The sequence below is a fragment of the Phaenicophaeus curvirostris genome, assembly GCF_032191515.1.
Source record: "Phaenicophaeus curvirostris isolate KB17595 chromosome W unlocalized genomic scaffold, BPBGC_Pcur_1.0 scaffold_35, whole genome shotgun sequence".
NCBI lineage: Eukaryota > Metazoa > Chordata > Aves > Cuculiformes > Cuculidae > Phaenicophaeus > Phaenicophaeus curvirostris.
Window position 1 is genome coordinate 2,971,812 of NW_027206664.1, and position 22,698 is coordinate 2,994,509.

A 22,698-nucleotide genomic window follows, 5' to 3' on the forward strand; every position below is an offset into this window, starting at 1 on the left:
ACATTTATTGCCCCAAAATTAACTCTTCTAAGATAAAATTGCCTATAGATTGCACGTCTACTGAAGATGTGTGGTAGGCTGGCATGTGAGAATTTAAATGGTGCATCTGAATAAAAACTGATTTTGCATTAACTATGTCCATTCTGATGCTTTAGACTGCAGGCAGACTGTTGGGGGGGGGGGGCGCTAGGGGGACATGGACAAGCAGAGCGCACAGTAGGGAGACTGCCTATTTTTTAAGACACTTCTCTTTGAAAGTATGCATTACAGCCAAGAATACCCTGTCCCTGAATTTCAGTCATGAAAATAGTTTTAAGTGAAATAGGGCCAGGATTTGATTCTGCAGCCTGAAGTGGAGCTGTAGGTACCTGTGAATAGCAGCATGGGGGCTATTACAGAGAAGATGCATTAGAGTTAAAAATTATGTGCCAGTAAGGCAACTTAGGTGTGTTAAATATTTTCTTGACCAGGTAGAGACACATTTACACATAGATATCCCTTAGTCATTATTTCCAGGACTCGTCGCACCATGGCCTAGAACACATTGCAACGCCCTAATAAGCACCAGTTTTGGAGTGGTGTCACCAGGGACCAACCGGGCTTTTGGGGCCCGGGCCCCTAAGGGTCTCACTCGGGACACCGAGACTTTCGGTGACCCCGGTTTGTCCCAGCAGGCCGGGCCTGGCGGGAAGGGAAGGGGAGCACTCGCTCTCTGCCGCGCCGGGTTTCCTCAGCCAGGCCGCCCAGCCAGGGCAGATCCTTCCACCGCGCGTAACCGGACCCTCCCGGCGTGCACCCGGAAGCACTTGCCGGAGTATAGCGGAAGCGGGGTAGGTCTTGGCCTTTTTGGTGCTGGCGCCCGGAGAAGATGGTGAGTACTAGGGCCTGGGTGCGGTGTATCCGGCACCATCTGCTGTCGCGCCAAGCGCTGCGGGCCTCTTCTAGGGTGCGGGGTGGTCCTGCGCCCTGCTGTGGCTAGGCTCGGTGGTGGGGCGGCGCTGCGAGGGGGTCGCTGCGGGGCGGGAGCCTGAGAGCCCGGCAGCGGACGCCTCTCCTGGCCTGGGTGGGAACGTGGGGCGTCCTGGCCTGGACAGGGAGGCCGCGGTGGGGTGCTGCTGCGGGGTCTCCTTCGAGGTCTCCTCTGTGCTTGTTGCGGGTCTGGCCGGGCCGGCGCTCTCCCCGAGAATGAGGCAGTCTTTCAGATAACAATAAAAGGGAGTTTGGTCGCCAAAAGCTCTTGTGGTGAGCATGCGGCTAATCCGTGTAAAAGAAATACCTTTTCTCAGGAAAAAGCAGTTTACTGTTTATCACTGATGAATTTAGGGGAGATGAGAAGAAAGTTTGAGATAACCACCCAGTGGCTTTGTTTTATTTCAGCAATGGGCTGGGGCAAGAGGTAGGAATGGCAGAGAGGTGTAAGAAACTGATTTCTAAAAATGGTGGATACCTATATGCAAAACTAGGTTGATGTTTCAGAGTTCAGTGTACCTCTGACATGTTTATTGGGCTTTGTGAATTTGTGCATGTTGCTTAGAGGAGCTTATGCTTTTGAGCTATGTGACTTGCAACTGTTAGCGACATTTACGACATGCAATGTCTTGAAATGTTTTTCAGACGAAGGGTACATCCTCATTTGGTAAGCGACGAAACAAGACACACACCTTGTGTCGTCGATGTGGGTCCAAGGCATACCATCTGCAGAAATCTACCTGTGGGAAATGTGGTTACCCTGCGAAGCGTAAGAGAAAGTGTAAGTAACAGAGTCAAGTTTAAAAACTCGTGTTTCTTTGTCATCTTCAATAGTCCGGGTTTTTTTCCAACCAAGAAAGAATACTGTGTCTTCTTGCAGCTTTTTTTTGAAATTAACACTGATTTAGGTACATTTCAGCTACCATGTGCAGTATTTACTGCATAGAAATTGATTTAATTAATATTTTTTTCTTTTGTTTCTGTCAGATTGAATAGTTGTGCTATTCAAGCGTGCTCTGCAACTAATTATTTGGTGCAGGTGAGCAAGAGTAACTTCTGTGTTCTAGATAACTGGAGTGCAAAGGCTAAAAGACGCAACACCACTGGTACAGGTCGCATGAGGCACCTGAAAAGGGTCTACCGTCGATTCAGGTATGACATTTTATTACAAACTAGTGTGTGTGAAATCTTGCATGGATTTCACTGAATTATAAAATTCATTATTCAAAGTTAACACTCTTATTTAGTACACTTAATGTGATATGGTCTTACTTTTTAAATATATTGTGGAAATAAATGATGCATTATATCTTCAAAGGAATATGCTGCCAATGATAAAAAGCTCACTCATTGTAAATACATAGAATGTATAGCAAGCTCTGATGTTTCTGTTAAATGTGGATAATGAACACAGAGGGTACTGTAAGAAAATGCCCAAATTTGAAAAGCTATGCTTTGTGTAGCATTGCTTCTATTTGTGAGTCCCCCGCAACATCCTTCTCTCTAAATTGGAGAGATATGAATTTCATGGGTGGACTGTTCGGTGGATAAGAAACTGGTTGGAGGGTCTTATTCAGAGAGTAGTAGTCAATGGCTCGAAGTCCAGATGGAGATCTGTGTCAAGTGGTGTCCCTCAGGGGTCCGTACTGGGACCAGCGCTGTTTAATATCTTCATCAATGATATTGACAGCTAGACTTAGTGCACCCTCAGCAAGTTTGCAGATGACACCAAGCTGAGTGGTGCAGTTGCCACACCAGAAGGACGGGATGTCATCCAGAGGGACAGGCTGGAGAAGTGGGCGTGTGAGAACCTCATGAGGTTCAACAAGGCCAAGTGCAAGGTCCTACACCTGGGTCGGGGCCATCCCCACGTTCAGTACACGATGGGGGATGATGTGACTGAGAGCAGCCCTGCAGAGAAGGACTTGGGGCTGCTGGTCAATGAGAAGCTCGACGTGAGCCGGCAATATGCGCTCGCAGCCCAGAAGGCCAACGGTATCCTGGGCTGCATCAAAAGAAGCATGGCCAGCGGGTTGAGGGAGGTGATTCTGCCTCTCTATTCCTCTCTTGTGAGACCCCACCTGGAGTACTGTGTCCAGTTCTGGAATCCTCAAGATAAGAAGGATATGGAGCTGTTGGAACAGGTTCAGAGGAGGGCTACAAGGATGATCAGAGGACTGGAGCACCTCCCATACAAGGACAGGCTGAGAGAGTTGGGCTTGTTCAGCCTGGAGAAGAGAAGGCTCCGAGGAGATCTTATAGCGACATTCCAGTACCTGAAAGGGGCCTAACAAGAAAGCTGGAGAGGGACTGTTTGCAAAGGCTTGTAGTGATAGGATGAGGGGCACTGGTTATAAACTGGAGAGGGGCAGATTTAGACTAGACATAAGGAGGAATTTCTTCACCATGAGAGTGGTGAGGCACTGGCACAGGTTGCCTGGGGAAGTTGTGGCTGCCCCATCCCTGGAGGTGTTCAAGGCCAGGTTGGATGGGGCCTTGGGCAGCCCGATCTAGTGGGATGTCCCTGCCCGTGGCAGAGGGTTGGAACTAGATGATCTTTAAGGTCCCTTCCAACCCAAACTATTCTATGGTTCTATGAAATTTCTGGTTGCACTGAAGTATCGGGATTTGTAAAAGACAATTCTTGAAATGCATTCCAATCCCCTCTTGCCCACAAAAAAACTTCAGGATTGAAATACTTCGCTATTCGCTCTCTAATTTGGAGTTCAGTTTGCAATAAGTAATTGTAACATCAGATTCTGAGTTACAGGTTTCTAAAATGTGTTATAAAGCTTTAAGTTGTACTTAAAAGGTTCTATCCTGTTAAACTCATTAAGAATTTGTTTTATCTGAAATGGAGCTCTGTAACTTCTGGCTTAATACACCAGAAAGCTGAATGAAAACTACCAAGCAATTCAAGAGTCTTTTCCTAAAAATGTAGATTGGATTTAATAGTCAGTCTTCTACATCCTGGACCCAAGTGTAGTTGAGGGATCCATTCATCTGTGGCTTTTTGGTGAGCACAGTCTTTTCCAGCAGCAGCCAGAAAATACCTTACAGTGTGCAACTGCAGCCTGGTTTCCACCGAGTGTTGCTGAAGTAAAATGTCGCATTCAAAAGCAAGCTTGGGTTTGACTCCTCTTTTGTCATGCCTGTCTTAATCTCTGCTTGGAGACATAGAAGTTTTTTGTAAGAAATTGACTTGCACTTCAGTACTAACAAATGTGAAATCTTCTGCTCAGTTGCTTAGTAGGAACATAAAGGAGTGCCTTTGGTGGGTGTGCTGTATCTGATTCAGTCTTCCAGTGTTTATTCAGTTACTGAAATCTTCCTATTTGAAGAAGTCAAATTTACTTCAGCAGAAGAGAGAGAAAACCATGCTGCTTATTCCAAACAGCTTGTCTGTGATCTTTCTTATTAAAAATGTCTGAAAATGTATAAACTCCATAGTGATTTCAGTACATTACTGAGAGAAGCTGAAAAAAGCTGATGAACTTGATCTAAAACATTACTTGTTAGAAAATAACCTGGAACAGAAACCACCCTTTCAAAAAGCGGTAACCCTATTTCTATTTGTAGGAATGGATTCCGTGAGGGAACTGTGCCGAAGCCCAAGAGAGCAGCTGTTGCAGCCTCCACTTCATCGTAAAGACTCATCTGTCTGCTAAAATAAATAGTCCTATTCAGAAAACATCACCTTTTATGCATGCTTTATTTCAGTGAAATACGGGACTCCTTAAAATACGTAAATTGACATCCACAAATTCTTGATGGTATGCACTGAAGCAATTCATTAAAAATAATCCTTTAAATGACTTCATTTGATAGTGTCTCCACCTTGAAAAGGACTGTTATGTCTGTGCTGAACTTAAAAGAGAGGCTTGTACATGTTGCTCAAAAGGACTTGCCTGTAAGAGAAATGAAATATTGGCACTATGGACTGAGTTTCATTGTGCTCTAGCATGCAGAGGCAGAATTTATCTCAAAGACAGTAACTTGATTAATGGCTCTAAGTGCTGTTCTAGGAGGGAATAGTTTAAGAGGGATTTGCAGTCTTGGCTACTGATGACTGTTCTGTGGCTCAAAGGCCTGTGAAAGTATTGCTTTTTCAGTGGATCATTGCTTCTTGGGTAAAAAAACCTCCTGAGCTGGAGCACATGTACTGCCAGACATGAAGGGACTGGAGACCTGCTGTAGTTGAGATGGAAGCTACCCAAATGGTCTGGAAACTTGACAACAAATAGATCAGGCTTAATAATGATGGGTGTTAACAGTAAATGGTAGGGAGTATGATTAAGAAGTCTGTGACTTGGGGGTACATTTGAATTACAAAATCATTGAATCACTTAGGATGGAAAAGACCTCTAAGATCAGCAAGTCCAACTGTTAACCTAACACTGCCAAGTCTACCACTAAACCCTGTCTCTTAGAAGTGCCACATCTAAAAGTCTTTACCTCCAGGGATGGTGACTCAACCACCTCCCTGGGCAGCCTGTTCCAGTACCTGATAACCCTTTCGGTGAAGAAGTCTTTCATAATATCCAATCTAAAGCTCTCCTGGTGCAACTCAAGGCTATCTCCTCTTGTCCTATCACTCAGGAGAAGAGACCAACACCCATCTTGCTCTAGCCTCCTTTCAGGTAGTTGTAGACAGTGATAAGGTCTAACCTCAGACTCCTCCAGACTAAATAACCCCAGTTCCCTCAGTTGCTCCTCATACGACTTATTCTCCAGGCCCTTCACCAGCTTTGTTGCCCTCCTCTGGACACACTCCAGCACCTCAATGTCTTTCTTGTAGTGAGTGGCCCAAAATGAACACAGGATTCGTGTACAGGGGGGATGAATGTGCTAGATCTCTCCAATTTAGAGAGAAGGGTGGTGTGGGTGACCGTGTGAAAGGCTTTACAGAAGTCCAGATAGATTGCATCCGTTGCTTTTCCTGTGTCCACTGCTGCAGTTACCCTATCATAGAAAGCCACTAAGTTGGTCATACAAGATTTGCCCCTGGTGAAGCTGTGCTGGCTGCCATTAATCACTTCCATGTGCTTTAGCATGGCTTCTAGGAGGATCTGTTCCATGATCTTCCCAGGCAGAGGTGAGGCTGACAGGTTGGTAGTTCCCAAGGTCGTCTTTTCTACCCTTTTTAAAAATGCACACAACGTTACCCTTCTTCCAGTCACCAGGGGCTTCTCCCGATTGCCATGACTTTTCAGATATCATGGAGAGGGGCTTGGCAACCGCATCGGCCAATTCCCTCAGGACTCTGGGATGCATCTCATCAGGTCCCATAGACTTCTATACGTTCAGGTTCCTCAGGTGGTCATGAACCTGATCCTCCTCTACAGTGGGAGGGGATTTACCCCCCTGGTCACCATCTTGCTGTCCCGTAACCCAGGAGGGATGAAGAGAGCAGTTGACAGTGAAGAATGAGGCAAAAAAGTTGTTAAGTACCTCAAGCCTTCTCCTCATCTGTTGATATGAGGTCACCATTCTCAACCATCAGTAGGGGTACTTTAACCTTCCTTTTCTGATTGATACACCTGTAGAAGCCCCTCTTGTTGGTCTTCAGTTCCCTTGCCAAGTTCAGCTCCAGCTGCGCCTTGGCTTTCCTGACTTCATCCCTACACAACCGGGCAGCTTCCCCATACACGTCCCAGGGTACCTGTCCCTGCTTGCACTGCCTGTGCAGTTCCCTCTTCTTTAGTTTAACCAGCAGGTCTCGACTCAGCCACACTGGTCTCTTCCCTTCCCTGCCTGATTTTCTACATATGGGGACTGAGCGCTCTTGCGTTTTATGGAAAGCATCCTTGAATATTTGCCAGCACTGTTCCGCTCCCTTGTCCCCAGTTTTTACTAAAAGCCCCCTTTGTGGTAAAACAGGGAGGGAAAGGAATTGGGAGTCCAACTGCTCGGGTTTAGCTGCCAAAATCGACCGTTTGTGGCTACTCTTCCACGACAGCTCTTCACATTCTATCCCTTTCCTGAGAAAGAAGGCAATGCCTCCACCCCTCTTTCCCAGTCTGTCCCTTCTGAACAGCCTGTAGCCATCGATAGTCACACCCCAGTCATGGAATTCATCCCACCAAGTTTCCGTGATGGCAACTAGATGATAGCTTTCTAGTAGCACGGTAGCTTCCAGCTCCTCCTGCCTGTTACCCAAGCTTCGTGCATTTGTATAGAGGCACTTCAGCTGGGCTGCCAGTTGCATCACCTTCCTAGTGGACCCTTTATTACCTATAAGGTGTTTTGGAGAAGTATCCTCCCTGACCCCTGTCCTCCCACCACTTGTCACAGGCTAGCCTGATGTTATCCCCCTCCCCCTTCACATCTAGTTTAAAGCCCTATCTACGAGCCCTGCAAGCTCCTGCTCAAAGATCCTCCTCCCCCTCTGAGAAAGGTGGCTCCCATCCGATACCTGTAGTCCTGGTGTCATGTAGGCCATCCCATTGTTGAAAAACCTAAATTTGTTGCGGTGACACCAGCCACGGAGCCGTGTATTAATCGACTGGGCCCATCTGAGCTTTGCCATGTCACCACCTGTAAGTGGAAGGAGGGAAGAAAAAATCACTCTGGCCCCAGATTCCCTCACTAGCCGTTCCAAGGCCCAAAAATCTCTTTGAATTCCCCTTGGGCTTCGTACTGCGGCTTCATCCCCTCCCACGTGGAGCAGTGGTAACGGGTAATAGTCTGTAGGCCTCACCAGGTTGGGAAGTTCCCTAGCAACATCCCTTACCCGAGCTCCTGGGAGGCAGCAGACTTCCCTGTGAGTGGGGTCTGCTCGACATATCGGACCCTCTGTCCCCTTCAGTAGAGAGACTCCTACAACTATGACTCTCCTATGTGTCCTCATGGCAGTTGTGGTAATACGGTGTGTGCCGTTGCAGTCTCTGCCCTTTCTCCAATGTAGGTGCATCTTCCTCCGCGTTTTCCCCCAGTCCGTTCTCCACACCGAGAGCCTCAAATCTGTTGTGGAAAGACACCTGAGGAGGTGTGAGCAAGGAGTGGGGGTGGTTTTCTGCCCCGTCGATGGACTTGCTTCCACTCACTACTTCCTTTTGAGGCCTTGCCTACAACCTGATGGGGGGAAGATACCAGATCCCTTTGATCCTTGGCTTTTTCCTGTGGCTGAGTCTGCTCCTGTATCCTGGAGCTCAGGGTGTGGTTCCACCAGTCTATCTCTAGCTCACACTCCCTGATGCTCCTCGGCCTCTCTACTTCCTCTTTCAGTTTTGCTACTAGGCTGAGGAGGTAGTCCACCTGCTCACACCTCATGCAGTCATTGCCCTTGCTGCCCTCTGTTTCCAGTGCAAGCTGGTGGCACTCCATGCAGCCTGAGACCTGGATGGCTGCGTGCTTTCCTGGGAGCTCAGTCTGGACTGATGTGTCCCTTCTGGCAGGTGCAGAGGATGCAGCCACTCGCTGGGTGGACACCATGGCTGGGCTCCCTCTCACCAACTGAGCTTACCTTCTGTGACACTTCTTCCAGATATCTGCCTTTTCTTTCTGTTCTGACAGCAAGATCAGTCATTCACAAATCATCTTCATAACTGCCTATTCATCAAGCTTCTAGGTCAGAATTTCCTAAACCATGTCTTCCATGATAACAGAACCACTGGGATAATCGACCTAGTTCAACACTAGCTTCTGGCAGTCTCCCCATCTTCCTTCCTATCCCACAAAAAGACTAAAGTATAGACCATAAGTTGTTCTCTTCAGTATCATTTTTCTTCTTATTCTCTCTCAGCTTAACAAGTTTCAGGTTCAGGCTCGACATAAGGAAAAAATTCTTCACTGAAAGGGTCATTAGGCACTGGAACAGGCTGCCCAGGGAGGTGGTCGACTCGCCTTCCCTGGAGGTGTTTAAGGTGCGGGTGGATGAGGTACTGAGGGGCATGGTTTAGAGATTGGTGGGAATGGTTGGACTCGATGATCCGGTGGGTCTCTTCCAACCTGGTGATTCTATGATTCTAAGTTCAATGCACACACGTTACACTGGGTACATATAAACACCCCCCAAGCAGCTCCCACAAAAGCAGAAAATCCATAGAGGGCTGCCACCTCCAAAACAATTCACCCATGCCACTCCACAGTTCACCAGTGGGTAAAGAAAGCAGACTGTACAAAAAACAGGCTGAAGATGGGAAGGGAGATAGCAGAGAAATAAATATATTAAAAGTTGATCTTTAAGTTTACAGTAAATATTAGTGATTACCAGATGTAGAATGAAAGCACTTAGAAATACTTCTATTTTCTCAATCTTAAAAACGCAATCTCTATATTGTTAGGAAAATCGCATTCCCTAACTATTGTACCAAATAGCCTTTATAGTATGAAATTGTATGAAAGAGACCATGAGAGCTTACATTGTTTAGTGCATAGACATGGTTAAGTAAGCATGACTAAAGCTCATTGCAAGGACAGACCCCACCCTGAAAAATAAGGGGTATTCCTGGACTATCACAATAATGACAGCATCCTAGCCCCTCTAAGGCTTCTGTGAAACCCTCCCATTATCTGGCACCATAGATAAGTAACTGTAGCAAGATTGACTCCAGGGACATCTAGATCAAGTAAGAAGCAGATGGATGCCATATCATTATAGTTGCTTTGTAAAACAGTAGCATGCCTGTGTTAAGTAGTGATTGGTCAAATCATGTTATACCTTTCTAGCATTCAGGTACAAGAACCATGTGTAAAATCACACGCAGGGTGCCCCAATTTGAACGAGACACCTCATGCGCATGAATAAAATAACTAGTAATTCTATACTTTGTGGTCTGGCCTCTCTCCTTGGTCAGCATGGGTGAGTTGCGAAATTTTCATGACAATATCCCGAAAATTAAGAAATAGACCTACCTTTCTGTAGACCACTGTATGATTTATTCCCGGTGTTAAAACCCAAAGATGTTAACAAAATACTCTGAATTTGTGTATTCTGTGCTTTAAGCTATTAATATTAATGTAGCCAACTTACGCAGCTACTGCATTAAAGGTATTGATGGCAGCATGCTTAAAACTGACTTAGCTTAATTTGGTTTTAATGTAAGTCACCTTTAAAACACTTCAAAGTTTTATTCAAGAATCACAGAACTGGGGAACACAAGAGAATGTACAAAAGTGAATCACTGCCCCCCTGAACAGTGTCACCATCAGACTGAACAGTAAAAAGAGGAAACTATTTAAATATCTAAACATAAAACCTTTTCTCAAAGGAAGTGTTTTATTTATTTATTTAAAAAACAGACCACACACACAGTCTGTTCATTTTATTATAAAGAAACTTGCCTGTTTTAAATTTCAAAGCCTTTCTCTCTTCCACATTGCCCAGGGCACCCTTTTTTTAGGCTGAAATTTCTTAACAAAAATAGTTGAACAGAACAGGAGTGTGTACTGACTTATTATGGAATTAATTGTATCGGGAAAATAATGTCATCACTGGTCTGTGACAATAAATAAAATGGACATGCTCATACAAGTGAAGTCAGGACTTAGATGTCAAGCATTCCCCCATGTCCATCATCCCCGAGAAGATCTAGCCAAATTCTGCAATTAATACGTAATTTATAGTCTCTTTCCCTCCTCTACCCCTCCCTCCTTTCAAAGTTACTTTCTGCTTGAAGCATAATAGAAGAATGGAACCATCTGTGCAACAACCTTCCAAAATTGCTGAAGTCTCAATACTCAGTACTGCTACGAGAAGATGTTCAGAGTAGCTACCTGAACCTGACTTTCTAAAAGAATTAGACATAATTACAGTGCATTACCTGTTTTGCGTTATTTGCCTAAGCATTTTATACATGTAAATAAGTTTACTCTTAATAACAGAGAAGGAAGATTACCAAACATTTACAGGAGAGGAAAAAGCTACCAGAGTAGCTAAAGCATTACTTACAGTATGGCTTATCTCATGGTAACTTATTTACCCTTTCAACTTTCAGATCCATTCAGTTTTTCATCTCCCTTCTCCTATAATTTTTTTGTTACATGAACGCACAAAAGTGATATTGAACACAGGCTTCATTTCACAGCTGCCGACACCACCAAAGGAAATGACTTATTTAGTACCAGACAGTAAAGGCAGAATGAAAGAAATGACCAGTTTTTCAAATATGAAAACTGTGACTACAGCTGCTAGCAAATTACCTAGTGTTTAGAAAAGGGATTAAAAACCACTTATTCAGTCAATGAAAATAAGTAAGATAGTATTAGTACCTCTTATTTTCAGTAAGTTTGAACCTTCATCCTTCAGCCGCTTGCTTTTCTTTACACAATCTTTTAAGAGAATTTCCTTTCTTCCCTTAGTTGCATGCACCCAGTTGACATCATCATCATCCAGATCCTTGTCATGCTTCAAATAGCTGGGAAGTAGCTTTTGAAACTCTCACCAATCTTTCTCTTCCACTCAAAAAAAGCCATTTGGATAACTAGAGAAAAGCATATTTTCAATAGTTAGATAGTTTAGTTTTTAAGTACATAGAAGAAAAAAAAAATCAACTCACTTATCTTTATTCTAAAACAATAATATGCAATAGACTGCCACCCATTCACACAAATTCTTCCCATCAGTTTCACTAGAGATGTTAGTCAGGCAATTATAATTTTGAGCCTAGCTAGAAGATATTCTCGAGCAGAAACACCACACCAAAAAAACCAAAGAAAACAAACAAAAAAACAACCCCACACCAAAACCAAACACACTACAGAGCTCTGACACACCAGAAAGCCTTGCAACATTGAAGCCAACACACCAGAAACAACAAAAAAGGAAAAAGGAGACTACTCAGTCCAAGGTGAGCAACACATCAGAGGCATAACCACTAGCTCAAACCACTACAAGTTGCAACGGCCATGCAGACTTCCCACTGCACAGCCCTAAACACCTTCAGCCCAGCTGCCTATGAGGAAGCTTCCCTACATGGCCACTCCTCAGCCAGTGAGGCACCCCTGGTACGTAGATGTCTCCTGGCAGCAGGAAACAACCATCCAGGTAGACTAAGGGAGACCGCATCCTTCCCCAACCTCCCTCCAGCCCCCCGCCCCGGACCAAGAGACCATTACCTGCTGCTCTCCACCAGGCACTTCCAGCTAGAAGGCCCACACAACCTTTGACCTCCAACCGGAAAGAAGTGGAAAGGTAGGGTGGCAGTAGCGGAAAAGGGAAGAGCAGGGAAAGAAAGGGGGTGAAAGAAGGGCTCCTCCCCATTTACTCCCACGGCGCTAAAGACAATCACCACAGCCATCAGTCCCATGGGGCTGTAGTTCCCCTGGAGATGGCTGGGGTGCCTTCAGCTCCTGACCTGGAGGGGCCTCGGATGTGTATAAATGCAAGTGAACTCCAACTTTAATGAGACGACTGTGAGGCATACAGGCATTGCAGGGGGAGTGCCAGTTCAGTAAAGGAGCACCCTGTTTCATGCTGCAAGGCAAAACCCCACAGCTTTGACAATTTTAATAATAGCAGCGCCAAGTACATCACACAGTTAACTATAGAAGTACTACTTGTGGGAACGCAAGGGGATGATAATACGTAAGTCTGTGTAGTTACCACCTGCTCACAATGCTCAGCTATGAAGGCAAGTGAAAGAAGTGATCATTTGTTATAATCACTAACCTATTGCATATACTTTCTGTGATTTTAGAACTAAAATATAAGATTAGCCTGAACAATCCTGCACCTGGATACTTCCGCTTACATAAGGAATTTTAACAGGGCTGTAGTAAGAAAGAATGGGAAGGATGTGACTGTATCTGGTTAAGCCAGATAACAAGGATTGATGTAAAGAAAGGACAACTGACCCTGAGATAAAGAGGACAAACAAAACATCCTGAGGAAGGGATCTGCAACTTGCAAGATCTGCAAGGACAAGAACTACGATAAGAGGGAGAAGAGTCAGCTGAGACCAGATGTGGCCTTGAAGAGGGGCCCCAAAAGTCTAAGGGCATGCCCAAGAAGGAAAGTTGAAAACTTCAACGCGAGGTAGATGGCCTGCCTTCATCCCCAAAGACCCTCGTCGACCACTACCACTAGGAGGAGCGCATGCGTGAGGAGAAAGAGACTTATGATAATGAGTTCCCGTAACTAATCTCACTATCCCAACCCACTTCATGACTACATATGTTAACTAAATACATATGCATGATTAAGCACAATAAAGATGTGCCGGCTTTGACACCTGGTGTGCAAGCTAGGAGTGACACGTTGAGCTTTCCCACTTTTCCCACTTTTCAAGTGGGCGTGTGAGAACCTCATGAGGTTCAACAAGGCCAAGTGCAAGGTCCTACACCTGGGTCGGGGCCATCCCCACGTTCAGTACACGATGGGGGATGATGTGACTGAGAGCAGCCCTGCAGAGAAGGACTTGGGGGTGCTGGTCAATGAGAAGCTCGACGTGAGCCGGCAATATGCGCTCGCAGCCCAGAAGGCCAACGGTATCCTGGGCTGCATCAAAAGAAGCATGGCCAGCGGGTTGAGGGAGGTGATTCTGCCTCTCTATTCCTCTCTTGTGAGACCCCACCTGGAGTACTGTGTCCAGTTCTGGAATCCTCAAGATAAGAAGGATATGGAGCTGTTGGAACAGGTTCAGAGGAGGGCTACAAGGATGATCAGAGGACTGGAGCACCTCCCATACAAGGACAGGCTGAGAGAGTTGGGCTTGTTCAGCCTGGAGAAGAGAAGGCTCCGAGGAGATCTTATAGCGACATTCCAGTACCTGAAAGGTATTATTGGGAAAGCTGGAGAGGGACTATTCATAAAGGCTTGTAGTGATAGGATGAGGGGCACTGGGTATAAACTGGAGAGGGGCAGATTTAGACTAGACATAAGGAGGAATTTCTTCACCATGAGAGTGGTGAGACACTGGCACAGGTTGCCCAGGGAAGCCGCAGATACCTCATCCCTGGAGGTGTTCAAGCCTAGGTTGGATGGGGCCTTGGGCAGCCTGATCTAGTGGGGTGTCCCTGCCCATGGCAGAGGGTTGGAACTGGATGATCTTTAAGGTCCCTTCCAACCCTAACTCTTCTATGATTCTATGATTTTTGACGTTTTTCTATATAATTTCCCCAGAGCCGAAACGTAAGCTTGTAAAGACTGAGTGAGACTGCCTTCATGCTGTTGAAATCTGTCAATCACTGTCGGATTACCAGCAGTTTCTCCCCAAATCAATGTGTGGGAATATGTCAGTGGGGCACTCTGTAGAAACAACATAACTTGCTGGCATGGCAGTTCCTCAGGGTCCATCGCTGAATGCCATGTGCTATAGATTATCTCTTGCACAGCCACTTCTCTCGGGTACTTAATACCTTTCTCCATGGTGTTCCATCTGATTGGGCAGCATTCATTTTCATCTTTATAGGGTTACCTGCCGAGGTAACAAGGCAGGTGGAAGGGCTGCAGTAGTATTTAGTAAAAAGAAGAAGAAGAAGAAGGAAAAAAAAAAAAAAGAATAATAAGAAGAGGAGGAGGGCCGGTGAGATTAGGGGGCCACTTGAGGTAAGCAGCCATAGGAATCGAGGTATCCATGGAAGAAAAGTCAGTCCATGACTTCTTGATGAAGCTTGCAACTCGACAGGGCGTGGAATTGAGCCCAGAGGCACTGTCCCGACTTTTAATATGGGGACAGCGCAAGGACTTTTTCGTGCGTCCCAGTAATGTTTTCAATTTGACTGTTTGGGAATCCCTGGGGAGAGATTTATGGCAGTCAATTACCACGTGAGATTCCAAAGCGTTTGAGGCTGCACGAACTTGGAGACTGTTAAAAAGATGTTAGAAACTATGACGACAGAGTCAGCTGTTACTCACATATTCCAGGCAGCAGCTGAGGCAAATATGCGGGAAACTGAAAGCAATATTCCTGAAGCGGATCCTTCCCCGCCTATGGCTTTGCTGGTGGGAGCTAAAGAATTTTTTGGAGGACCGAATCCAACCACTATCCCTCTGGCAGAGGAGGACAGTGATATTCCATATTCAGAGACTGGCGCGGGGCCATCAGCGACTGCCAATAATCCCTTTGATCCAGGGCCAGCAGCCCCTGGGAGAACTTTGATTTATTTTCATCAGCGGAGGTGCAGTGACCCTAAACAGCTACAAACTTTTCCTGGGATTTGTTTGCGGGAGGCCGGAGACTCGAAAACCTGTAGAGAAAGTACTAACTTCTCCACTAGCGCCGCGGGGGAAGCCGCTGCCCCGGGCTGAGGGGGGGCCGCCCCCTGCTGCTGCTGCCGCTGCAAAACCAAGGCAGTTTCGGGATTACAGAAGGGCCTGTTAACAGATGTGGTAAGAAATGACTCGATTAAACGACATTGGTAGCAGTTCAAGAATCAAGACAGCTTAAATAATGTGATTTTACAACAGGTGCGGCTTTTTGGTTTATCAAACACTTCTAAAGATACTGAATGTTGGAAAGTTGAAACAGGCATGACCCGTATGTGGTATTTATAGACAGACTGAAGGATGCGCTCGACAAGCAGGTAGACAACTGAGCAGTTAAAGAAGCCTTAATTTTGCAATCAGTGATAAAAAATCCTAATGACGAATGTAGAAGATATGGTGTGGTCTGAAAAATCCTACAACAACAGCTGGGATCATTTACCTATCAAGCACAGCTGATGGCTGCTGCCCTGACTGTAAACCGGGACAAAAAGACGTTCTGTTAGAGATGCAGCAAGGAGAGACATTTTAAAAGAGACTGCCACACGCAATGCCAGGATAGAGGGCCTAAAATCTGCCCTCGGTGTGGAAAGGGTAAACATTTTGCCAGTTGGTGTAGATCAAAATGGGATAAGAACGGGACAGTATTGTTGGAAAACCAGGAGCAAAGCATGGTTCAGAGGCGTGTGCCGACACAGATGCCTCCACGGCAAGCAGCAGCTCTCACCTCAGAGCAAGAACCAGAGGAAGCACGGGGATAGATGTGACCACCACCATCGCAGTAGTGCTGCAATCGTCTGCACTTCACACAACACCATGGAACGTAAAAGGACCATTGAGGGGTGGCTTTACTGCCTTGTAATTAGAATGATTATCAATAATTTGTTTGGGAATCTTTGTTTTACCTGGGGTCATAGATGCAGGCTGTACTGGAATCATTCAAGCAAGGGTATGGACGCCATCTCCACTAGTGTTATGGGCAACATCTCCACTAGTATTAATACCAAAGGAAAGCTGGATAGTAAAATTAATTTTGTTTAACGCAGCTGTGTTCCAAGCTGACTCTATAGAGCATGACTCACAAGGTTTTGGGTCCACAAGAATCCCTGAAATACATTTGGTTTCGTCCTTACAAACTCAGCTTCCTATGTTGAAGTGCATATTAATTTTTTTTTAAAAAAAGAGAAAAAGCCAGAACATCTTAAAATGGCTGTAGGGCAACCCTTTATTGTACATGTTCCACTAATCTTAGGGGGATAGATGTGTTAAATGCAATGGGATTAGGCATTGTAACTATGAACAAGTGAAAAATTGGGTGCATTGCAAAACTTAGTGGAGGAGCAAATAGATCAAGGGCATATAGTCCCATTTAATAGTCCTTGGAACACACCCGTATTTGTGATAAAAAAGAAATCTGGAAAATGGCATTTATTACATGTCTTCTCTAGACAAACTACAAGAGGCCTTAAATAAGCAGGCAGGCAATATCGCCACTAGAGAAGTGTTGCTTAAACAATTCGCCTTAGAGAATGCGAAAATGGACTCAGTGCACTGTTAATTGCATGATCACCTGTTACAAAGATTGCTTGTTTTACCAGAATTGACTGATGCCGACTTTACGAGAGCGATGCAAGTAATAGCTTGGATGCCTGTGCCTCCTGACTTTCTATCAAAGGGCACTAGAATTACTCAGCTGATTTGTTTTTCAGCAATTATACCCCATGCAGGCAATCGCATACAGGGAGACAGAGGCTTTGGCTCGACCGACCAGTCCGTGATCCTATGAACGCAGAAACTACAAAAAAAAAAAAAAAGAATCTGCTATGTACAGTACTCACAGAGCAACAAAAAAAAAAACAAAACCAAAAAAATATTTGCTTGACAATCGATACAAGACTTATTAGATAATGCATGTACATATTTTAAGTATTATATGTGCCCGGTACCGTGTGTAGTTTAAATATCCATAACATTGAAAAATTGTGGATCCAATAGTGATAATCAACATTGTATGAATGTATTCAGCTAGCTTTGAAATGAGTGATCGTGTGTGTGTGTGTGTTTGAAGTGCTTCAAACATTTGTAAGACTTGCAAAATTGGTTTTTATTAATCTTGGAAATACATCTCTGGGACCTTTCAATCTCAAATGTCCACTAAGCCGGCAAACAGGTAGATTTACCTGGGGATCTTTGGAATGAAAGCTTCAGAAGGAAAAATTTTAAAATACCTAGCAAAACATAAAAAAAAGGAAAGAGAGAGAGAGAAAAAAAAAAAAATGGAAAAAGCCCTCCTTGCAGCACAATGACATTCCCCCGATAGAGCGACGTTTTATCACGAAATCAAATGATGACATGAGTAAAGCTAAAGTAATTACATGTAACCTAGAAACGGGATGATGGGTAAGTCAATGGCCGTTAATAACATGGGGACAAGATATGCTTGTGTCTGTACAGATCGTGGACCCTGATGGATGGCAGAAAAATGTGTACGACACGCATTGCAATAATTGTGAGAATTTTGTGCTGTACATTCCATGGATCCCCGCACAACCCAAAGAAAACATCTGGGTAACTCTAGCCAATGCTGCAGGGCAAGACTCATTGTGTTTGTCGGTAGCAACACCAACCAATCAATTTAGCACCTGTTTAGTAGATTTGCCGATAGATGATGTAACAAAAATATGTTCAGACCACACATGTACATCTGTTTGCTGTGGGGCCAGTTGGCGATTTGTTACCTAAAAGCAATAAAGACATTATTGCCTTAGTGGACAAGAAACCCTTGTAAAACCTCATGCCATTGGTCTCTGCCCAGCGGTCCAGCCTGTTCAGATCCCTTTGGAGATCCTCCCTACCCTCCAGCAGATTGACACTTCCACCCAGCTTAGTGCTGTCTGCAAACTTGCTAAGGGTGCACTCGATGCCTTCATCCAGGTCGTTGATAAAGACACTGAACAGGACTGGACCCAGCACTGAGCCCTGGGGAACCCCACTTGTCACTGGACTCCAGCTGGAGTTAACTCCATTTAGCACCACTCTCTGGACCCAGACATCTAACTAGTTTTCCATCCAGGAGAGTGTGCGCCTGTCCAGGCCAGAGGCTGACAGTTTCTGAAGCAGAATGCTGTGAGAAACTGTGTCAAAGGCTTTACTGAAGTCCAGGAAGACCACATCCACAGCCTTTCCCTCATCCAGTAAGGGGGTCACCTTGTCATGGAAGGCAATCAGGTTTGTTTGGCAAAACCCGCCTTTCATTAACCCATGTTGACTGGGCCTGATCACCCGGTTCTCTTGCATGTGCTTCATGATAGCACTCAAGATCACCTATTCCATGACTTTCCCTGGCACTGAGGTCAGACTGACAGGCCTGTAGTTCCCTGGATCCTCCCTGTGACCCTTCTTGTAGATGGGCACAACATCAGCCAGCCTCCAGTCCAGTGGGACTTCCCCAGTCTTCCAGGACTGCTGGAAGATGATGGAAAGGGGTTTGGCAAGCACTTCCATCAGCTCCCTCAATACCCTTGGGTGGATCTCATTCGGCACTGTAGACTTGTGAATGTCTAGCTGGGCAAGCAAGTCTCTAACCACTTCCTCTTGGATCGTGGAAGCCTCGTTCTGCTCCTCTAACTCCTGAGTGTGTACACAGAGGGAATGACTTTCCTTACTTTTAAAGACTGGGGCAAAGAAGGCATTAAGTACCTCAGCCTTATCCTCATTCTTATTCACAGTTGTTCCATTTGCATGCAATAAAGACTGGATATTCTCCCTGGTATCTATGGACTGTTGTATAGATTTTGTAAATGCAAACCCCCAGAATGCTTGGATTAGAGTACAAACATATGTCTAAGCTTGTATTTAATATAGAAATGGCACAGCATGGTGTAATGAATCTAGAAAAGTACCAATAGGAGTTGTAAATAATATAGGTGTTAGACCACAAAAATTACCTTATGGTGTTTTTTTTAATATGTGGAGACAGGGCTTTGCCAGGAATCCCCTCTAATACGATAGGTGGTCCTTGCAGTTTGGGTCAATTAACCCTACCGACCCCAAACACATCCATGATTTTAGACCTGTGACATTGATGGCAAAGGACACAAATTATACACACATTCACACCACAGTGTGATGATAGGGTAGAGTTTTGGAACAGAGGTCAAATATTTGCCGCCTCTCTCTTTTTACCAGGTGCATCTGCGGCCAAAGCCCTGGCAACACTAAATAAGTTTGGGTGTTGGTTAGCAAAACAAAACAATGCTACTTCACTGGCTTTAAGTGAATTATTGTTAGATGTTAATTCTATTAGACACATAACGCTTCAAAATAGAGCAGCCATAGATTTTTTGTTATTAGCCCAAGGTCACGTGTGTGAGGACTTTGAAGGAATGCGTTGCATGAATTTGTCAGATCATTCAGAATCGATTCACAAGAGGATTCAGGATTTGAAGGCTGGGGTTAAAACATTACAAGTGGATGAAGGATGGGACTAGTTTGAAGAATTGTTGAATAGTTGGGGGTTTACCGGATGGATCAAATCATTAGTTAAGACAGGATTGTCCTGTATTGGGAGATTTTTGTGTGTTAATATTTCTTTACCATGTTTTATGCAGTGTGTGTAAAGACTGATTGATAAATCATTTAAAGCAATCATGGTTGTAAACAAAGAAGGGGGGATGTGGGGCCAGTTGGCGATTTGTTAACTGAAAACAATAAAGACATTATTGCCTTAGTGGGCAAGAAACTGTGGGAACAGTGAGCAGAAGCAAAAGGGAGGAAACCACCGGCTGAAGACTGTTGCTAAGAGCTGTAGATATTTGAGCTAAAAACAGACTATGCAAGGTTAGGAAACAAGAAAGCATAACTGAGCTATATGGGGAAGTGGAAAAGTACTGCCTTAACGAGGCAGAGGTATAAAAGGGATTGCTTTTGCTTAATAAAGCTCTTTGATCCTGATTGAGTGCCCGTGCCTCAATACGCCACAGTTTGCACCAATAGTATCACATGTGCAGGTGATTGGGATGGCTGGGTAGCCCATTTCCCTCCAAAAGGAATAGAACTACAAGAAATTTCTTTATTAGGTGCGATAAAAGTAGGTTTTTGTAAATATTTTAGTCATATAGGCAGAAACGTAACGCTTATACAAAATGTTAATTCTTCACTTAGTGTGTATAGAAATGATTCTATATGGTGTAATCACACATAGAATCATAGAATTTTTTCCTAATGTCCAGCCTAAATCCCCCCTGGCGGAGCTTGAGGCCATTCCCTCTTGTCCTGTCCCCTGTCACTTGGGAGAAGAGGCCAACACCCTCCTCTCCACAACTTCCTTTTCATGCTCATCAAATATGAGCATGGACATAGCAAAACTGGGAGCAGTGGGGAAAAATAATTATTGGGGTGTTTACTTGATAGAAGACTGGGAAGGTATAAAGATTGGGAAAAGGTGAGTCAAGGAACAGGAAAAAATACAATAAGCTGTGTAGTCAGTGCTTTTGGGGAGGGAGGGTGTGGTAACTGCGCAGCAGCCTTATGCTTGACCAATGCCACCAGAATCAGAGCAATAAACCAAATCCATTGTGTGTGTGTGCCACATGAGTCAAATCTGCTTCTGTGGTTAGGAGGAGGGAAGGTGGAGAGAAAGGAAGGAGAAAGAAAGAAGTATGTTTTCCCTGGCTAACAAGAGGGCCCCCACAAGGACAAAACAAGCATCCTGGTTTCACTGTGTTGGTGCCCATTCCAGTCTGATGACTCTGGCATCTACCAACCCCTTCCTAGCACAGAGTACTAAATTCATAAAAAGTGAAAGGAATAAAAGCATATATATAAAAATTTGTCTCAGTCGGGTTCGGGGGTTTGACTGTGTGAGATTCTCAGATGTCATCTGCTCTATTTTCAGTTAAAATATAAACTTAATGGGTATTTTTACACGTCTGTGTCTCAGTGGACTGAGAATGGCCACAGTGTAAGTGCAGTGTCAGGTGAGTTCCCAAAATACCTTTACAGTCAATGGAAAATAGGATATTTTAGTTTATGATTCATCTGACCTGTTTTGATATCTACATTGGGCAAAGTGAATCACAACTACACATTTTTGGTTTCTTGTTATTACCTATAAAGGAAACCTAAAGTTTTTACCTCAGATGTAGATCTTTACTGCACTTCAGCTTCTTCTCTTCTTAAGATGAACAGGAGCTATCTGTCTGGTTTATCCATCAAACAGGTCAGTATGCCTTCAGGAGCATAGAGAGATGATCACACAGGTAGGCCATTGTTGACTTTAAAGGTCGATATTAAGCAACTTATAAACTCTAGGATTTTATTTAATTCAGCTATATTTATCATTTGGTAAACCAATTATTACCTCTGCAAATGAGGTTACAACCCTAAGATTACACCCAGGGTCATATGGAGATACAGAAGAGCACCAAGGAACTTAGGAGCTGATCGCCAATGGAATCCCCTATCTGCCTCATCTCCATAATCCTACCCATCACCCATCACCTGCACTGCTCAGTTCCTAAATGTATATGTTTCTGACCATAATATAAATGATTCTGACCCTATAAAATGAGCAAACCTATTCTTCGTATGTGTCTACAAACCCTGGGCTTCTCTTAGGAAAGAAGAGCTACTGTCCTAACCTTAAGTTCATTGTATTTGTCCTTATAAGGATATTAGAACAACATAAAAGAAAAGCAGCACCAGATGAGTTTAACTGATAAATTTAGAAACTTCTGCTTACTATTGCACTTCATAACCAAGCAACCTGGCAACGCAGCACTATGACTCCTCTAGGTGCTGGGACAAAATAGAATATATGTGCGTTTAATACCTGCTTTCAAAAATAACATTACATTAGGCAAACATTATCCATATCTTTTTAAAAACATCACACATTAATGTTTATTACTTTTGTTTTCTTCTCTTTATATGTAAGATGTAGGATTTAAAAAGGAAAAGATACATATGCACATAATTAATGTTTAAAAATAAGTAATGTTCTTTGATACAAAATAACAGATACATAGTTGTATGGTAATGAAAAATCGTACAAAGAAATAACATTTTTAAGAAGGAATGGAGAAGAGTTTTTTACTTATTTCAAGGACAAGTAATAATTGTAACAAGGTTAGTTATATTATTTCCTGCATTCCCATACTGATTTGTCAGCAGACTTGCACTGTTTACAAGAAACTAAATATTTATTGCTGTCCTTGAAACAAATGTTCAGTGCTGTTGCTAACAAGAAAGAGTAACTAAGAGAAGCGTAGTGATCTTACTCTGATGATTCTATGTGCATGAATGTCTTTCTTGACTGACAACAAGTTTTTCCTACATTAAATACACCATCCAAAAATCCAGACGAGGGTACCAGTGCTTAAGTATGAACTTACATAGGCTTATTTTGAATCACATGCTAACACATTGGTTTTAATAGCAGACTTTGTTTTTCAAGCTTCTGTAAAGGGCCTCAGCAGGGCAATCTGTTCTGTCTCCTCATTAACTCTATTTCTACCTTTCTGGGCAAAGAGAGATACTGTGTTCAGCATGTGTGTGGTTTGTGCTGAGTGCTTTCTGCCTGT

The 22,698-nt window shown here is 44.1% G+C and overlaps 1 non-coding gene across 1 annotated transcript; it reads left to right on the plus strand.

Moving 5' to 3' along the window:
• Positions 1 to 4,364: 4,364 nt before the first annotated feature.
• On the plus strand, positions 4,365 to 4,447 carry LOC138733852 (small nucleolar RNA SNORD72). The gene has a single exon (XR_011339485.1). It is a non-coding gene; the product is annotated as a small nucleolar RNA SNORD72 (small nucleolar RNA).
• The last annotated feature ends 18,251 nt before the right edge of the window (positions 4,448 to 22,698 follow it).